The sequence below is a fragment of the Saccopteryx leptura genome, chromosome 2 (genome assembly GCF_036850995.1).
Source record: "Saccopteryx leptura isolate mSacLep1 chromosome 2, mSacLep1_pri_phased_curated, whole genome shotgun sequence".
In the NCBI taxonomy this organism is placed as follows: Eukaryota; Metazoa; Chordata; class Mammalia; order Chiroptera; family Emballonuridae; genus Saccopteryx; species Saccopteryx leptura.
This window is the reverse complement of record NC_089504.1, coordinates 26644026-26661260: the sequence shown is the minus strand read 5'-3', so window position 1 is coordinate 26661260 and position 17235 is coordinate 26644026.

Below are 17235 nucleotides of genomic sequence, written 5' to 3'. Positions count from 1 at the left end.
TACTATGAACAAATCTCTATACACACTGCACATATCTTATTTTAAAGTAAAAAAACAAAACAGGAACAAATACAATATTTAAAATAAAGAACAAGTAAATTTAAATCAACAAACTGACCAGTATTTCAATGGGAACTATGGGCCTGCTTTTGGCTAATGAGATGGTCAATGTGCTCTTCTCACTGACCACCAATGAAAGAGGTGCCCCTTCCAGAAGTGCGGAGGGGGCTGGATAAATGGCCTCAGGGGGCCGCATGCGGCCCACAGGCTGTAGTTTGGGGACCCCTGCACTAGTGCGTGTGTGCCTGCATGTGCACGCATACACACACACCATCAAAAGATTCTAAGAAATAGTCTCAGGGAATGCCAGGTCCCAGGGCCACTGACTGCTGTTGTCTATAGATGCTCCAGGAGGACAGAGGAAGGTGCTTAGAAATAGAGAGCATGTAAAAATGAAAAAAAAAACAACCCCCCCAAACCCCCAAACAAAATAATTCAGCAGCAGGGAGAACTTTGGGGCTTAAATCCCAGCTCTGCCATGAACTTATTCTGTGATTTTGGACAAATTCCCTCTCCTCTCTGAGCTTCAGTCTGTCTACCTGTGAAATCATGGTCACAGTATAGCAGACCCTCTAATAACATTAAGAAAAAAGATTTTATTTATTGATTTTAGAGAGAGGAGAGAGAGAGGGAGAGCAGGAAGCATCCACTCATCGTAGTTGCTTCTTGTGTGTGCGGAGACCAGGCAAGCCCGGGGTTTCGAACCAGCGCCCTCGGCGTTCCAGGTGGATGCTTTTCCCACTGCGCCACCGCAGGTCAGGCCTTGTCTTTTCATTGTAACATTAATGAGATGCAGTAGGAACTTAACTCTTGGTTATACCCATGAGCCTGTGGTAAAACTGGTTTCCGTAACTGTCGTTCTGCCTATAGTTGCAGAACTTAACGCCGGGGTTAAGTGAGGACTTACTGTACCTACCATGCAGGGTTATAATGGTGATAAAAAAGAAATATATATGTAATGTGTCTTCCACCGAGCCTGGCACACACGATAGGCACACAGCCATGGCCAGCCCATGAAAAATGAAAATAAAAATGAGGTTGGGAGCAAGCTCTGTGCTCTCTGAGGAGCAGGAGGGACGGCGAGCTGCCTGTGATATGGACCTGCCCCTATACATGCGCAGCCTGGGGACAGTCCCCATGAGTCTGAGGAACTGCTGGCCTCCAGGAATCCCAAGGACTTGCATTCGGGGTCTGAAAACCCAGGAACTGTTCCTCGCTTGAGTGCCAAGCCTTAGGTTCTTCAAAGGACCCTGGAGCCCCGAGGTGGTCAGACTCTGTGGGGCATGAGGTTGGAATCAGTCTGCCTTTTCCCCACTTAAGGGAAAACAGGCCATTAATGGGGCTGCAGTGGTTGGGCCTGGAATTCTTAGGCTGTGAGGACACCTTGTCCTCAACTCACCTGGGCCTGCCTGTGGCCGAGGGCCCGGAGCTCCCCACGTGGCAGGCCCGGCCGGGTTTTCGTGAGGGCTGGTATGGTGGGCCACAAGGCAGGGGCTGGGCGCTACGGACGGACGGAGGGACGGGCATGCACAGTGCACCTGGGCCTGGTTTACTGGGGTGGTCAAGGCCAGACTAGCACTAGGGTGTGGCAAGAGAAGCACTTGGAGGCACAGATTTTAAGGAGGCCTTTTCTTCCAGCAGCCAACCCTGTACTTGAACAACCTGGAGAATGAGAGCCCCCTTAAATTTCCCTCTGAGTGTCTCTCTTACCTCCCCTGGCCTAGGCTCTGGATCCAGAAGTGTGTGGAGCATCTCCCAGTCCGGGTGTTTCCAGATTGGGTTTCATACGGAAACTGTCTGAAAAGCTTGTTAAAATGCAGCATTCCTCTGGACTTAGAACCTTTGCGGTGGGGCCTTGGAATCCGTGTGTATCCATGTCCCTTCAGGTCCCGATCATGGGGCCAACCCCAGGCAGATCCAGGATGGCCCCTCAGCAGTGCTGTGATAAATCCAACCCTACGGATCTTTGTGGTTTACACTTTCCCATGTGCAGAATTTACTTGATTTTCACAGCGTCCCTGTGAGATAGGGCACTTTCAAAGAAGACAAGCACATCTGTGATGATGTGGCAGAGTCAGAAGCAATGCTATTTGTCTGTTCATTTTCATCTAGCAACATGGATTAACTAAATCCCGAGGCACCCATGGGACATTGCTACCTCGTAAGGTACACACTCACGTGCATGCAGACTACTTAACATCCGACGGCTGTGGAGATCAAAGGAGCAGTGAGGGTGTGTATGTAGGAGAAGTCCCAGAGGCTTCCTGGAGGAGGTCTGGGGACTGGGGTTGGAAGGGTGAATGTGATTTCACCTCTTACGGAAGGCATTCACGCAGCGGAAACAGTGCATGCAAAGTTGTGCTTTGTTGGGCTTGAGAATGTTGTCTACCTGGGGATTAACTGAGAAGAGGCTGGGTGGGTAGACAGATGAAATTGCTGTTTAGATGATCTCCGTCAGACCGCCGGGAGCCATGGAAAGTGTCTGGACAGAAGAACGGTGCTCGTGGGTTAGCTCAGTGCCCCTCAGACATCCTGTGTGAACCACCTGGGCGTCTTGTTGAAATGCAGATTCTGACGCCGTATGTCAGGGGTGGGGCCTGGCATTCTGCATTACTACTAAGTTCCAGAGCTATGCTGATGCTGCTGGTCCCGGGAACACACTTGAAGTAGAAAGATTTTAAGTGGTTACTTTTAAACTCAGTGTGGCCTGACAAGGGAAGAGGCTGGAGGCAGGTAAAGCATTAAAGCAGGCCCTGGGCAGTGGGGAGCTGGATGCTCAACAAGGCTGTTGCTTCTCCAGTGAGCTTTGGGAATTGGACCCCATCTTCCCTGGGTTATGTCATCCTCCATGTTTCTCCCACCCGAAACACGGCAGACACAGGATGGGTTGGAATCCAGCTTTGCTCAAGTCTCTTAAGATGGTGAGTTTCGGGCAACTGACATCGCAGTGCTTTTGCGGGGTATCATCATAAGCTCACTCTGGCACAGGGCTGGGGACAGTTTTGCTAGCAGAAAACGACTTTCCTCCATGACGGGGTAAACTAGCACAACTAGGAGGGCAGGATGCATAGAATGTGACCAGCTGTTTTAGTGGTTTTTGTTACTATTTGTGAAGTCTCCATTCTTGTCATCTGCTGGCAGCAGAGTGGTGGCAGTTGCCAGAGGTTTGAGAAAAAAAAAATTATGGGAGAATTTACATTTGAGAAAATTCCATTCATTGACTTAATTATTTCTGGGAATTCAGAAAAGACCACCACGATTCTTCAGCCGCGAAAATGCTTGGGCCGGCCTTGGAAATGCTAGATTCTGTGGGACCAACTTTTGGGAAATCCTGTACTGTGCAGTTTTGTACCCTGAATATTTTGCCTGTATTTAAAGTTTTTGAACTATTAGAAAGTGCTATAGCAACATCATGTGAACTTAACACAGGGAATGAAAATAATTAAATCTGGAGGGGCAGTGATAAATCTTGAAGTCATTACCATGCCACACTTAACCCTACATGTCAATATTTCCTGGGGGTTTTTTTGTTTTTTTTTTCTGGTCCTCATCATTATGCAGACTTATTTTTTATGCAGTGGCAATTACATTCAATTCTGTTATTTTGCCTTTTCAGCCTGACATTGCAGCGTAACTGTTTTTCCATGTTGTTATGCAGGCCTCAGAACCAAGTTCATGGGCTGTATAGTTCACTGGTTGGATGTATGATAGTTTATTTAAGCCTTGCCATTGGCTCTTGAAGTCACATGGTGCTATTAAAAATGGAATGAGTAACACTGTTAGTGGGAGTGTGAAATGGTACAACCCTGTGGGGAAAGCAATTTGGCAATATGTATCTCAGGCCTGAAAAATAGTCATTGACTTAGAGCTAGTCATTCCACTTCTGGGAATCTCTCATAAGGAAATAATCTAAAGCACAGAGCTGGGTTTATGTATCTAGATCGAAACTTGATGTCTAACAGAGAAAAACTTAAAACAAGCTAAAAGCTCACACCCAGGGGAAGCATTATGTCAATGATTACACAGCTGCTCAGTGGAGTATTATGCACCCATAAAAAATATTTATGAAGAACTTATAAATGGAAAATGCTTGCATTATGATTAAAATAAGCAAGATGTAAGATTATATTTATACTGTGGTCCAGCTGCATAAAAATAGTATGTATAAATAAAGGTTGGAGGAATACCCACCAAAGTGTTAACAGTGGGTGGTTGAAATAGAAGTAATATTGCTTTCCTTTCAACTTTTCACATCTTAAGAGAAAGTATATTTTGTGCTGATAAATAATTAGTCAGCATTTATTGAATAAAATTGGAAGCACTAAAGAAACATGTAGTGTAGAAAGTTAAGCCTTGTTCATTGCCCTCTTTGCATACATCTAAAACATATGTTTCCAAAATCAAGTTAGTGTGATAATGTCAGACCAATCAGACCAAACTATTTTTTTTTTTTTAGACCAAACTATGTTTTGAAGCAGTTGTATGTATTTCTCTTTGTCCTGGAGAATTCTTGTGTGCTTTAAAAAAAAATTTTTTTTAAAAAGTTCATGTATCCTAAGACAATTTAAGTTCTACATAATATCATTTTGGGGTAGTCAGTATTGTAGTTTCTGGATTTTTCTTTATAAAGAAAGGAGGATGAGGGCCCTGGCCAATGAGCTCAGTCAGTTACACTGTCAAGTCTAAATAGATGTGGAGTCAAGTCAGTTTGTTCACCAAGTCCTTAATATTCTAGATAATTTGTGTTGATTCAAAATTATTCTTTATGAGAAAGTTAAAATAGAAAATCTCTACATTTTAATATTTTCTAAATGTTCTATCTGGCCAAATATTTATAATAATTATAACAATCTTTAAAACACACAGGCACATAATGAGTTCTTCAGGAAAGAATGGATTAAATAAATTATGGTGGCCTACTATATAGTTGTTAAACATAATAACAGAGCTCCCTATTTATTGATGTTGAAAACATGTCTGGCTCAGACTGGTTGGCTCGGTGGTACAGCATTGGCTTGGTGTGTGGAGGTCCCGGGTTTGATTCCCTATCAGGGCACACAGGAGAAGTGACCATCTGCTTCTCCACCCCTGCCTCTCCCCTTTCTCTTTCTCTCTTTCTCTTCTTTTCTGCAGCCATGGCTCAAATGGTTCGAACAGGTGGGCTCCAGGCACTGAGGATGGCACCATGGCCTCGCCTCAGGTGCTAAAATAGCTCAGTTGCTGAGCAACAGAGCAGTGGCCCCAGATGGGCAGAGCATCACCTATTAGGGGGCTTGTCAAGTGGATCCTGGTTGGGGCGCATGTGGGAGTCTGTCTTTCTGCCTTTGTGCCTCCCACCTCTCACTTAATAATTAAAATAAAAAAACATGTTTATAGCATGTCAGTCAAGTGATAAAAAGTTAGCTTTAAAACACACCCATTATGATCCTAGTTTGTAAATATCATGTTCAGTATAAACACACACACACATACACACTTATTGTACATGATATTCCAGAAAGGAATTCAGCATAATATTAATAGTAGTTATCTCTAAGGAGTAAGAATGTGGGTGATTTTATTTATTTATTTATTTATTTATTTATTTATTTATTTATAAAGACTTCATTTATTGATTTTACAGAGAGGACAGGGGCGGGGGCATGGAGTGAAGAGTATCAACTCATAGTTGCTTCACTTTAGTTGTTCATTTCTTGCATCTTGTATGTGCCCTGACCCAGGCAAGCCTAGGGTTTTGAACTGGTGACCTCAGCATTATAGGTTGACGCTTCATCCACTGTGCCACCACAGGCCATGCAGAATGTGGGTGATTTTAATTTTCTTTTTCTTTGATTTAATTTTTAAAATTTTCTAATGAAACATTCAATATTTATATAATTTAGGAAATAAATTTAAAAATCTGTCCAACTTCAGCCTGACCAGGCGGTGGCACAGTGGATAAAGCGTCGACTGGGATGCGGAGGACCCAGGTTCGAGACCCTGAGGTTGCCCAGGCCTGAGCACAAGCTCATCTGGTTTGAGCAAAAAGCTCACCAGCTTGGACCCAAGGTTGCTGGCTCGAGCAAGGGGTTACTCGGTCTGCTGAAGGCCCGTGGTCAAGGCACATATGAGAAAGCAATCAATAAACAACTAAGGTATTGCAACGAAAAACTAATGATTGATGCTTCTCATCTCTCTCTGTTCCTGTCTGTCTGTCCCTATCTATTCCTCCTTCTGACTCTCTCTCTCCGTTCTTGTAAAAAAAAAAAATCCATCCAACTTCATTGAAGAAAAAAGGCGGAAAGAAGCAAGACTAGCTTTTGTATGGGAGGTGAAGGGCTGTTGAAAGTAATTTTTTTTTTTTTTTTCATTTTTCTGAAGCTGGAAACAGGGAGAGACAGTCAGACAGACTCCCGCATGCGCCCGACCGGGATCCACCCAGTACGCCCACCAGGGGCGACGCTCTGCCCACCAGGGGGCGATGCTCTGCCCATCCTGGGCGTCGCCATGTTGCGACCAGAGCCACTCTAGCGCCTGGGGCAGAGGCCACAGAGCCATCCCCAGCGCCCGGGCCATCTTTGCTCCAATGGAGCCTTGGCTGCGGGAGGGGACGAGAGAGACAGAGAGGAAAGCGCGGCGGAGGGGTGGAGAAGCAAATGGGCGCTTCTCCTGTGTGCCCTGGCCGGGAATCGAACCCAGGTCCTCCGCACGCTAGGCCGACGCTCTACCGCTGAGCCAACCGGCCAGGGCTGAAAGTAATTTAACCATGTATTTTTACTATTTGATTTTCCCGTCAGGCCCTCAGGGCTCAGATACATGCTTCTGTGAAAACCAAGCTACCCACTGTTTCTCCCGCCTGTCCCCTTTCTCATCCCACCTGTACTTCTCCAAATCCCGGCAAAGGCCTCCATGGAATATCACTTCCTTCAGGAAGCCTTCTCAGGTCTCCCTACTGCAGCCAACGTGTAAGTATAATCTTCTGCAGAGTTCTTTTAGAACCATAGCTCTTATTCCTTAAGTGTCTTATTACTCTTTTTGTTACATTATTTGATATAAAGATGCTAAGATATTATTACTTAAGACAGGAAGACATTATCATTGACACTAGAGAGGGTTTCTTTAGAATAAGGTTATAGGAGCTTTACATTTCTGCTTCTTTCATCTTCTCACAGAGCTTGGTAAGTAGCAGGTGCACAATGCAACTTCGTTAAAGGACTGAAAAGTTGACACGGTTCTTTCTTCCCTGGGAGAAAGAGTTGCTAAGAGATGATATTCACAATTAAACATGCACTAGCAAAATAAGAGAGGCATCAAAGAACTTTCCTGAATGACCTACTGCAGGGGTTGGGAACCTATGGCTCACAAGCCAGATGTGGCTCTTTTGATGGCTGCATCTGGCTCACAGACAAATCTTTAATAAAAAAAATTAACATTAAAAATATAAAACATTCTCATATATTACAATCCATTCATTTCCTACTGCTCATGTTCATGGTTGCGGGTGGCTGGAGCCAGTCACAGCTGTCCTCTGGGACAACACCAAATTTTTATTAATGATAACATACACAGGTCGTTGTATGGCTCTCATGGAATTACATTTTAAAATATGTGGCGTTCATGGCTCTCTCAGCCAAAATGGATCCCGACCCCTGACCTACTGTATGACAAAGGTTGTAATAGGCACTTAATTTCCCTCAATCCTGCTTGACCAGGTGGTGGCGCAGTGGATAGAGCGTCGGACTGGGATTCAGAGGACCCAGGTTCAAGACCCCGAGGTCGCCAGCTTGAGCGTGGGCTCATCTGGTTTGAGCAAAAGCCCACCAGCTTGAACCCAAGGTCGCTGGCTCCAGCAAGGGGTTACTCAGTCTGCTGATGGCCCACGGTCAAGGCACATATGAGAAAGCAATCAATGAACAACTAAGGTGTTGCAACGCGCAATGAAAAACTAATGATTGATGCTTCTCATCTCTCTCCATTTCTGTCTGTCTGTCCCTGTCTATCCCTCCCTCTGACTCACTCTCTGTCTCTTTAAAAAAAAAAAAAAAAAAAAAATTCCCTCAATCCTTTCAATAACCCCTGAAATAGGTACTCTTAGCCCCAATTCACAGGTGAATGGAGGCTAAAGTTTGCACAACCAGTGAGCGGGGTAGACAGGATTTTAACCTATGTCTGCTGGACTCCATAACCCCTGACCTTTCCATGAGGCAGGAGAGGCGCCAGATGGGTGACTCAGGAAACAGGGTCAGAGGTTTCCCTTTTCCAAAGCAAGTGTCCTTTCATGTCAGGTGCTAATAAAGTTGCAATTTCATTTAATATTGTCTGGATATAGTCTGTGCTGGATTCCATGTGTCAGTAAAGGGTGTGGCTTTTTTTTTTTTAACAGGATGTTTGTACCTGTCTGTTCAATTAAGAGTTTAATTTTTAATTTTTATTCCTTAGTCCACATGCTGATGCCTGTGCCTGGCCAACATAACCCTTCTTTCGAACAATGAGACAAACCAGGATGCTTTGAGAAGTGATCCGCTCTTCCTTCTCTTGTCCTTCCTGAGCATGTTGGCTTGACGTCACCAGGTCACATGCTGCGAGTGGGAATTCAAAAGAGAGAATTCAAAAGAGAGGGGAAGGGCAAGCCAGAGGGGGTGGTGCATGAAAAGAGCAAGGTATCAAAAAAGCTGAACTCAGAACGCTACTTAAAAACATGTGCAGTTGATGTGTGTGTGTGTGTGCACACGTGTGCATGCATGTGTGTGTGTGTGTGTGTGAGAGAGAGAGGAGAAGCATCAACTTGTAGTTATGGCAAATTAGTTGTTCATTGATTGCTTCTCATATGTGCCTTGACCAGGGGCTCCAGCTGAGCCAGTCACCTCTTGTTTAAGCCAGTGACCTTGGGCTCAAGCCAGTGACCTTGGACTTCAAGTCAGCAACCTTTGGGCTTAGCCAGAGACCATGGGGTCATTTCAATGGTCCCATGCTCAAGCCAATGACCGGGCACTCAAGCAGGTGAGCCTGTGCTCAAACCGGATGAGCCCACACGTAAGCCTGTCACCTTGGGGTTTCCAACCTGGGACCTCAGCATCCCAGGTCGATGCTCTATCCACTGTGCTGCCATTGGTCAGGCACGTGCCACTGATTTTTAAAATATTTTTTTATTATTGAGATATAATTGATATGTAATATTGTATTAGTTTAAGGTGTACAATGCAATGATTTGATGTATGTATATATTCTGAAATAACCACCACAATAAGTTAGGTTAACATCCATCAACACATAATTACAATTTTTGTGTATGTGTGTGTGATAAGGTCATTTAAGATTTATCCTCTTAGCAACTTTTATATGTGCAATACAGTATTTTTAACTCTGGTCATCTTGTAGTACATGACATGTGATATCTGGAAGTCTGTACGTGTTGACTCCCTTCACCCGTTTCCCCTCCCCCAAATCCTCACCTCTGCAACCATCAGTCTGTTGGTTGCTCTCTGTTTCTGAGTTCAGTTTTTTTTTTTTTTTTTTTTTTTGTGTGTGTGTGTGTGTGTTTTTAGATTCCACCTATGAGTGAGATCATACAGTATTTGTCTTTCTCGGTCTGAATTATTTCTGTTAGAATAATGACTTCAAAGTCCCTCAGTGTTGTTTCAAGTGGCCAGATCGTCTTCTTTTTTATGGCTACAATATTCCACTGTGTTCGTGTGTGTATACACACACTGTATTTTCTTTATCCAGTTACCTGTCGATGGACAGCGGGGTTGTATCACGTCTTGGCTATTGTAAATAATGCTGCAGTGGACACGAGGGTGCAGGTAGCTTCTCTGCGATAGCAATTCTATTTTCTTCAGGTAACAACCCGGACACAGAATTACTGGATTCGGTCGATCTTCAGTATTTGCGGCAGTTATGGTCTACATCTAAGTCAATGTGGAAACTGAATTAGTATTGCTCCCAAGGAAAATGCAGGGTGAGGCGCCTGTGAGCTTCTCGTCACAACATTTTCATCAACCATTTACACATTGCTATATGAGTGTTTCTGTTTAAAGACACCGTATTTAATATGCTCTGTTGATTCATTGACATTGACCACAGCGCAGCAACTCTGGCCTGAGTCCGAGAACCCAGGCTTATCTAAAACACCTTTTCTCTGTAAGGCATACCACGGCCTACCCGTACTTAGGAATAATAGCACTTCAGCATTGTGCTTGGGGGCCATTTTAAGAAGTGGACTCACCAACAGAAAGCACAAAGATGTGAAATGGATACTGATTTACAGCATGGGAGGTAAAGAAGAAGGCAGAGCGTTGCCCAGTTCGGCCACAGCTGGGAATGTGTGTGATAGCTCAGGCTGCCTTAAACACCTCAGGCTGGGGGGCCTAACAACAGAGCTTTATCTTCTCACTGCTCCTGAGGCTGGAAGTCTGAGATCAAGGCGGCAGTAGGTTTGGTTTCTCCCGAGGCCCCTCTCCTTGGTTTGTGGAAGGTCACCTTCTCCCTGTGGCCTCACATGGTCATTCCTCCTGTCTCTCTGTGTCCTAATCTCCTCTTTTTGGAAGAATATCAGTCAGTTAAGGGCCCAGCCTAATGGTTTATTTTGGACTTAATTACTTTTTTAAAGACCTTATCTCCAAACAGAGTCACATTCTGAGGTACTGGGTGGGGGTTTGGACTTTGGCATATAAATGTTGAGGGAGGCACAATGCACCCCATAACAGTGTGTGTCTGGGGACTCATGTTTTGCTGCTCTGCTCATGTCTGTGAATGACCTCAAAAATGCTGCGAGTGTTGATTTTTGGGTTACAAATAAATTTTAGCTTGCTAGCGAATAAGGAATCATGAGGATTGACTGTAAGTGCATCATGGACTACTGTGAATTAGACATCTGGTGGGCTGTTGGGTTTCTTTCATACTTGCAAGGCTGGTCTGAGATAAACTTCCAACTGTAAGAAGATAACTCTCCTTCCCGTTCCCGAGACCTGGACCGAGATACATAATTTGGGTGACCAGGAGGAAAGGAGGGGAGCTTTCTTACTGACTCTCAGTAGCCTCCTCCCCTTCCCTCTTTCTGAAATTCTTCTCTGAGTGAAATCCTATTTCGTTTAAAGACAAGAAAAACAATTGTGCTTGTAAAGTTTCTGGCCTCACCCAAAACATTATAAAGTGAGCTATAAATCCCGGGAACACAATGTCTGCACACTCTGAAGCTTTCTAGAAAATCGAAGCCAGACAACCGGAGGGGCTGGGGCTGGGGAATGGAGGGCAATTTCTCACCCTCCTCCAGTGCTGAAGTCTCTGCAATAGGCTCCCATTAATTTTCTCATCCAGCTCCCCAGAGAGTGGGGTGGGCGTGGCGGCAATGATCAGAGTTAAGGAGATTGAATTGCATGAAGTTCTCTGGCTGCTAGGGGTCAGTCAGCATCAGAACCAGGGACTTCAGACACCCTGAACTTGTCCTTCTTTTTTGACTTTTGAGTTGGAACAGACTGAATCAGTCCCGGATGGTGATAGCAATACATCTACATTTTTCTTTAAGAAAAGATTTTAGTTATTGATTTTAGAAAGAGGAGAGAGAGATAAAAGTGGTGGGGGAGGAGCAGGTATGTGCTTTGACCTGACAAGCGCAGGGTTTTGAACTGGTGACCTCAGTGTTTCAGGTTGATGCTTTATCCACTGCACCACCACAGGCCAGTCACAACAACTCTACATTTGAGAAGATCAATAAGTCTTTTTCGGCGTTGAGGTATTTATGAATTCTTTTACTTTTCTAAACTCATTTTTCTTCTTTCTTTCTCTCTCTCTTTCTTTCTTTCTTTCTTTCTTTCTTTCTTTCTTTCTCTCTCTCTTTTTCTTTTTTTTACAGTATTTTTAAAATTAAGTTTATTGAGGTGACATTGGTCAATAAATTATATAGGTTTCAGGTGTATATTCTGTAATACATCATCTATATACTGTATTGTGTGTTCACCACCCCAAGCCCTATACTCATTTCTTGAGTGTCTACCACACTCTTGAACACTGCTCTTGAACACTGTGGGAGTGGAGGGCAGTGACCTCCCATGAAGTATAAAATCCACCTGTACTTTTAAAAAAAATATATTTATTGATTTCAGAGAAAGAGAGAGAGAGAGAGAGAGAAAGAGAGGAATATCAGGCTATTCCTATGTGTGCCCTGATGAAGGATTGAGCCAGCAACCTCTGCACTTTGGGACAACGCTTTAACCAACTGAGCTATCCGGCCAGGGCCCATCTCTAGCTTTTGACTTACCCAACACTTAACTACAGGCAGCCCTTTCCACCCCTGGAGTCAACCAACGGTGGGTCGAAAACAGCATTTTCCACCCTCAGTCGGGAATCTGCAGTTGGGAACATGAAAATACTGTTTTCAACTTGCAGTTGGTTGAATCTGCAGATGAGAAACCTGATAATAGGAAGGGCCAATTGTATTTATAGAAAAAAGTCTGAGTTGAAGTGAATCAGCACAGTTCAAGCCTGTGTTGTTCAAGAGTCAGTCTATGTAAGACGGGATTGGTGTTGGGATCCCAAGGTAACTGGGCCCTGGCTGTCACCATGGTGGAATTCTAATTGTCTAGAGAGCACTGCCCCACAGAACTCCAAATGTGAGCCACATATGCAACTTGTCTGGCAAGTTGCAATGGAAAATTGAAACAGGTTGAATTAATTTGACAATTTATTTATTTAACCCAATATATGTTTTGAAACTTCAACATGAATTTTACACTCATAGCATATCTCAATTTGCATTAGCCCCATTAGTAGTTCTCAGTAGCCAGAGGTGGCTAGTGGCTACTGCAATGACACATATCAATGGAAGTTATTTCTAAACTAATTCATATACCATCATGGAATGCTGGCCATAATGAGAGGCAGTAATCTCTCCCCTGGGAGCACTGGGGAGGGAGTAATTTACTTTGTCTGGGAATTGCTTATGAATAGTTACCAGAGGAGGGGACTTTTGAGTTGGGATTTAACTGCACCCAGAGGAAAAGGCATCCTTGGTAAAGGCAGAAGCCCTTATTTGGGGGCTGGGAAAAGGGGATGCCCTATTTCCTGAGCTGGTTTGGTCCTGATATTCTTCAGGTTGCCTTGAGTTTTGCAGTGGGACTGGAGTTCCAGGAGGGAGCATCAATTTTCAGTCCTGATGAGTCTGCTCAGGGCTGTGTGCTTATAACTGAGTAAGCCAATCTCTGCTTTATAGTTGCTCGTCATTAGACCAAAGCTGCTCAGACTCAAGTGTTACATGATGGTGCTGAATAAAATTTGTTGACCAAATGAATGAGATTAATGAATTTTAATGACATAAGGCAGGGGTCGGGAACCTTTTTGGCTGAGAGAGCCATGAACGCCACATATTTTAAAATGTAATTCCATGAGAGCCATACAATGACCCATGTACATTACGCATTATCCAATAAAAATTTGGTGTTGTCCCGGAGGACAGCTGTGATTGGATCCAGCCACCTGCAACCATGAACATGAGCGGTAGGAATAGAATGGATTGTAATACATGAGAATGTTTTATATTTTTAACGTTTTTATTTTTTTAATTAAAGATTTGTCTGCGAGCCAGATGCAGCCATCAAAAGAGCCACATCTGGCTCGCGAGCCAAAGGTCCCCGACCCCTGACATAAGGGAAGGCTTCTTGGAGGAGGTAGACCTTGACTTACCAGTTGAAAAGAAGGCATTCCAAGAGACTGGAGCAAAGGTGGGGGGCAGCCTGATTATTAAAACAAGAGACAGCCTTGAACCTGGATAGATGGAGGCCCATGGGGAATATTAGGTGTTCTGCACAAACCTGGGACTTGGATAGATGGGTGAGGGTCACACTGGGGAGAGATTGTAGAGGTACACATAGATTTCTGATAAACAAGTTTAGGAAATAGAGAGCCCCTGAATGTTTGGGGAAGCTGAGCCATATTTAGTTTTTTTTTTTTTTTTTCTGTTTTAGAGGAAAAACGTAATTCCTCAGGGCCTTGTGATGGGTGCGTGAAGAGGCAGATAGGAAGAATCACAGTTAAGGTTCAAACTTCAAGCCTGTCTGATTAGAATTAAGTCCTATTTCCAGTCCTTCATAGCACATGACTGTGAGGAAGTTGCTCAACTACTTAGAAGTTTAGTTTTATTCTCTGAAAAACAGCAGCGCCCTCATCACTGAACCCATTGTGTCGTGGATGAACTGGATGAGATAACATAGGGTGAACGCCCGGGGACGATGCCTGGCAGGTGGCAAGCACTGAAGATGTACTCACTGATGCTATGAAGGTGATTTTTCTCTGGTCCTTTCTTCCATCCTGTTCCTTCCTCTTCCTCTTCTCAGTATACATTGCCCACAAAACCATTTTTTTAGGCCTCCTGGGTGATGCTTTAGAACTAGCTCTGGGCATCTAGGTGGGACCTCACTGAAGGACTAAAAACAAGACCTGGGGGAGGCTGGGCAGGGCACAGGGCAAAGCTGGTCACAGCTGGTGCCACTTAGCTCCACACCTGGTCCCCAGTCACCAACACAAGGCAGATCATTCACCTCTTGGCGTCTTTGGTTTCGACATCTCATCAGGGGGCCGTACTCCCAGCTGACCGTTATGGCTTTTATTATTCTTTCGCTGCCTCAAGTTCCTAATCTCCTCTCAGGAAATAATTTAGCAACCGCTGAGGCCAGCGAGTGGCCGGGGCCAAATCAGAGGAAGGCCACAGAACACGCTCATCTGAAGGGAGGTCCCTCCTGCAGTAAAAGTGCGCTGACTGCACTCACCTCCACAAAACCAGAGAAACAAACGACACTTTGAAGAAGGAAAAACACACTTTCTGAGTTCACTTGGCTGCAGAGCCTTTCAGGAGAATGAATTACAGTAAATCTAAAAATAAGGCCGGGAGGACCAGTGTGCTTTTTCCTTAAATGCACAAAAGGTTTCTCCTTTCTACCTGACTAGGGAACAATATAATTCAACAAGCACATTTTGCCTTATTTTGTTGCTCAGGACCCAGAAAAGCTCAGGGGAGAAAGAGTTCCTGAGATTGTAGCTTTTCTCTTAAAGATCAAACCAGGGAAAGTTATTTTTATACCTAGTGGGGTTTTTTTTCCTCCCTCTTCCTTCTCCTTTTAACTGCCTGGTATTTATCCTCAAAATTAAGGGGTTTGTCTTGTTAAACAAAGTATTTTTTCTTTTTTCCCTTGATTATAAAAGAAATACATGTTCATTGTAGAAAATTAAAAACTACCAAAAAAAAAAAAGGGGGGGGGGGGTAAAAAGACCTGTCAAAGATAACGATGGTTAACGCTTTTATACTTGATCTTCTGGTCTTTTTTTTTTTTTTTTATGCTTCTTTTAAATAGTTAAGTTCATATGATACATATAACTTTATATCCCACAGTTGCAATGAAATATGTCCAGCATCTGGCAGAAGAAGCTGCATGTCCCTTTGCCATCATATCTTCCTTCTTCTCTTCCACCAGAAAGTTTGTTTATAATTCCCCAGCTTTTTGTTCCCACAGTATTGCACATAGGTAGGTGTTGCTTAACAATAGACTGTATACTTTTGCATGTTTTTGAGCTTTCTATAAGTGGCAGCATAGTGCATGTTATAGCTCAGGAGTGCCAAGAAATCTTATGGGAACATGTCACCGGGTGACTCTGGGTGGATCACCCCAGATTCAAGTTGATCCTGGTGTGCTGTGTAGACAGTAGAAGTATTAGCCTTCCCTATGTGAGGCGTAAAGAAAGGTTGATTTCTTTTAAGTTTGTGATCTTCATTCATGAAGATGTGTTTATTTGTAGTTCATTCATCTTACCATTGTATAGCACAGGGGTCGGGAAGCTTTTTGGCTGAGAGAGCCATAAATGACACATATTTTAAAATGTAATTCCATGAGAGCCATACAATGGCCCGTGTACATTACGCATTATCCAATAAAAATTTGAGGTTGTCCTAGAGGACAGCTGTGATTGGCTCCAGCCACCCGCAACCATGAACACGAGTGATAGGAAATGAATGGATTGTAATACATGAGAATGTTTTATATTTTTAACGTTATTATTTTTTTATTAAAGATTTGTCTGTGAGCCAGATGCAGCCATCAAAAGAGCCACATCTGGCTCACGAGCCATAGGTTCCTGACCCCTGGCATAGCATTTTATGATGTGAATCTACCACAAGTTCATTACTTATCCTTTGTGCCATGGATAGATATTTAGGTTGTTGCTGATGTTTGGCTATTTCAAACACGGCTTTTATGGGCATTTGTAGGCATGTTTCTGGCTCATATGTGTAAGAGTTCTTAATTTTGGGCATTCATCTATGCTGGGACATAGGGCATGTGCATCCTTGTACCAGAAAATGGCAGATTATGTTCCAAAGTGATTGCACAAATCTCTTCTGGAAAGTGCATAAGAGTTTCTTTTGCTCCAGATCCTAGGCAATGCTGAGTATTGTTAGACTTTTCCATTTTTGCCAGTCTGGTAGATGAAAATATCACACGGTGATTTCAATATTAATTTTCTCGAATTTTGATCAGGTTGATTGCCTTTCAGTATTTTTATTTTTACTTTTGCCATTCAAGTTTTCTCCATTTTTGAAAAGTCTATTATATACTTTGCTCATTTTTCTGTTGTTTGTTTGTTTCTTTATTTATTTATTGGTGTCCCTTACTTAAGAAATGCTTCCCTACCCTGAAGCCATTAATATATTCTATATTTTTTTCCAAAAAAAATTTAAAATTTTGCTCTTTATTTCAACTACTAAAATACTTGAAACTGATTTTTGGTATAGGAGAAGTAGGAATAAAATATTTTATTATATCTTCCATAAGCTGGTTCTTCCATAACTATTTATTGAATAGTCTGTCTTTATCAACTTGACCAGTCACGAAGCTCTTTTCTATTTTTGGTATCTATAAATGTCTGGGTCTGTTTCTGGGCTCAGTTCTCTTCCAAATGGCTTATATGTCTCTGAATATTATTAGTACCCTGTCTTAATTTTTATAATTGTATAATAAGCTCTGATATTTGGAAATGCAAATTTTGTTTTTTGCTATTTTTGATTCTTCAGAATTGTCTCAATTACTAATAGCCCTTTGCTCTTGCTCATGCATTTCAAATTAGATGTTCAGGCTCCTGGATAACCCTGCTGCTATGTTGATTTCAATTTTATTGAATCTGCAAATAAATTTGGGGACAGTTGACATCTGTATG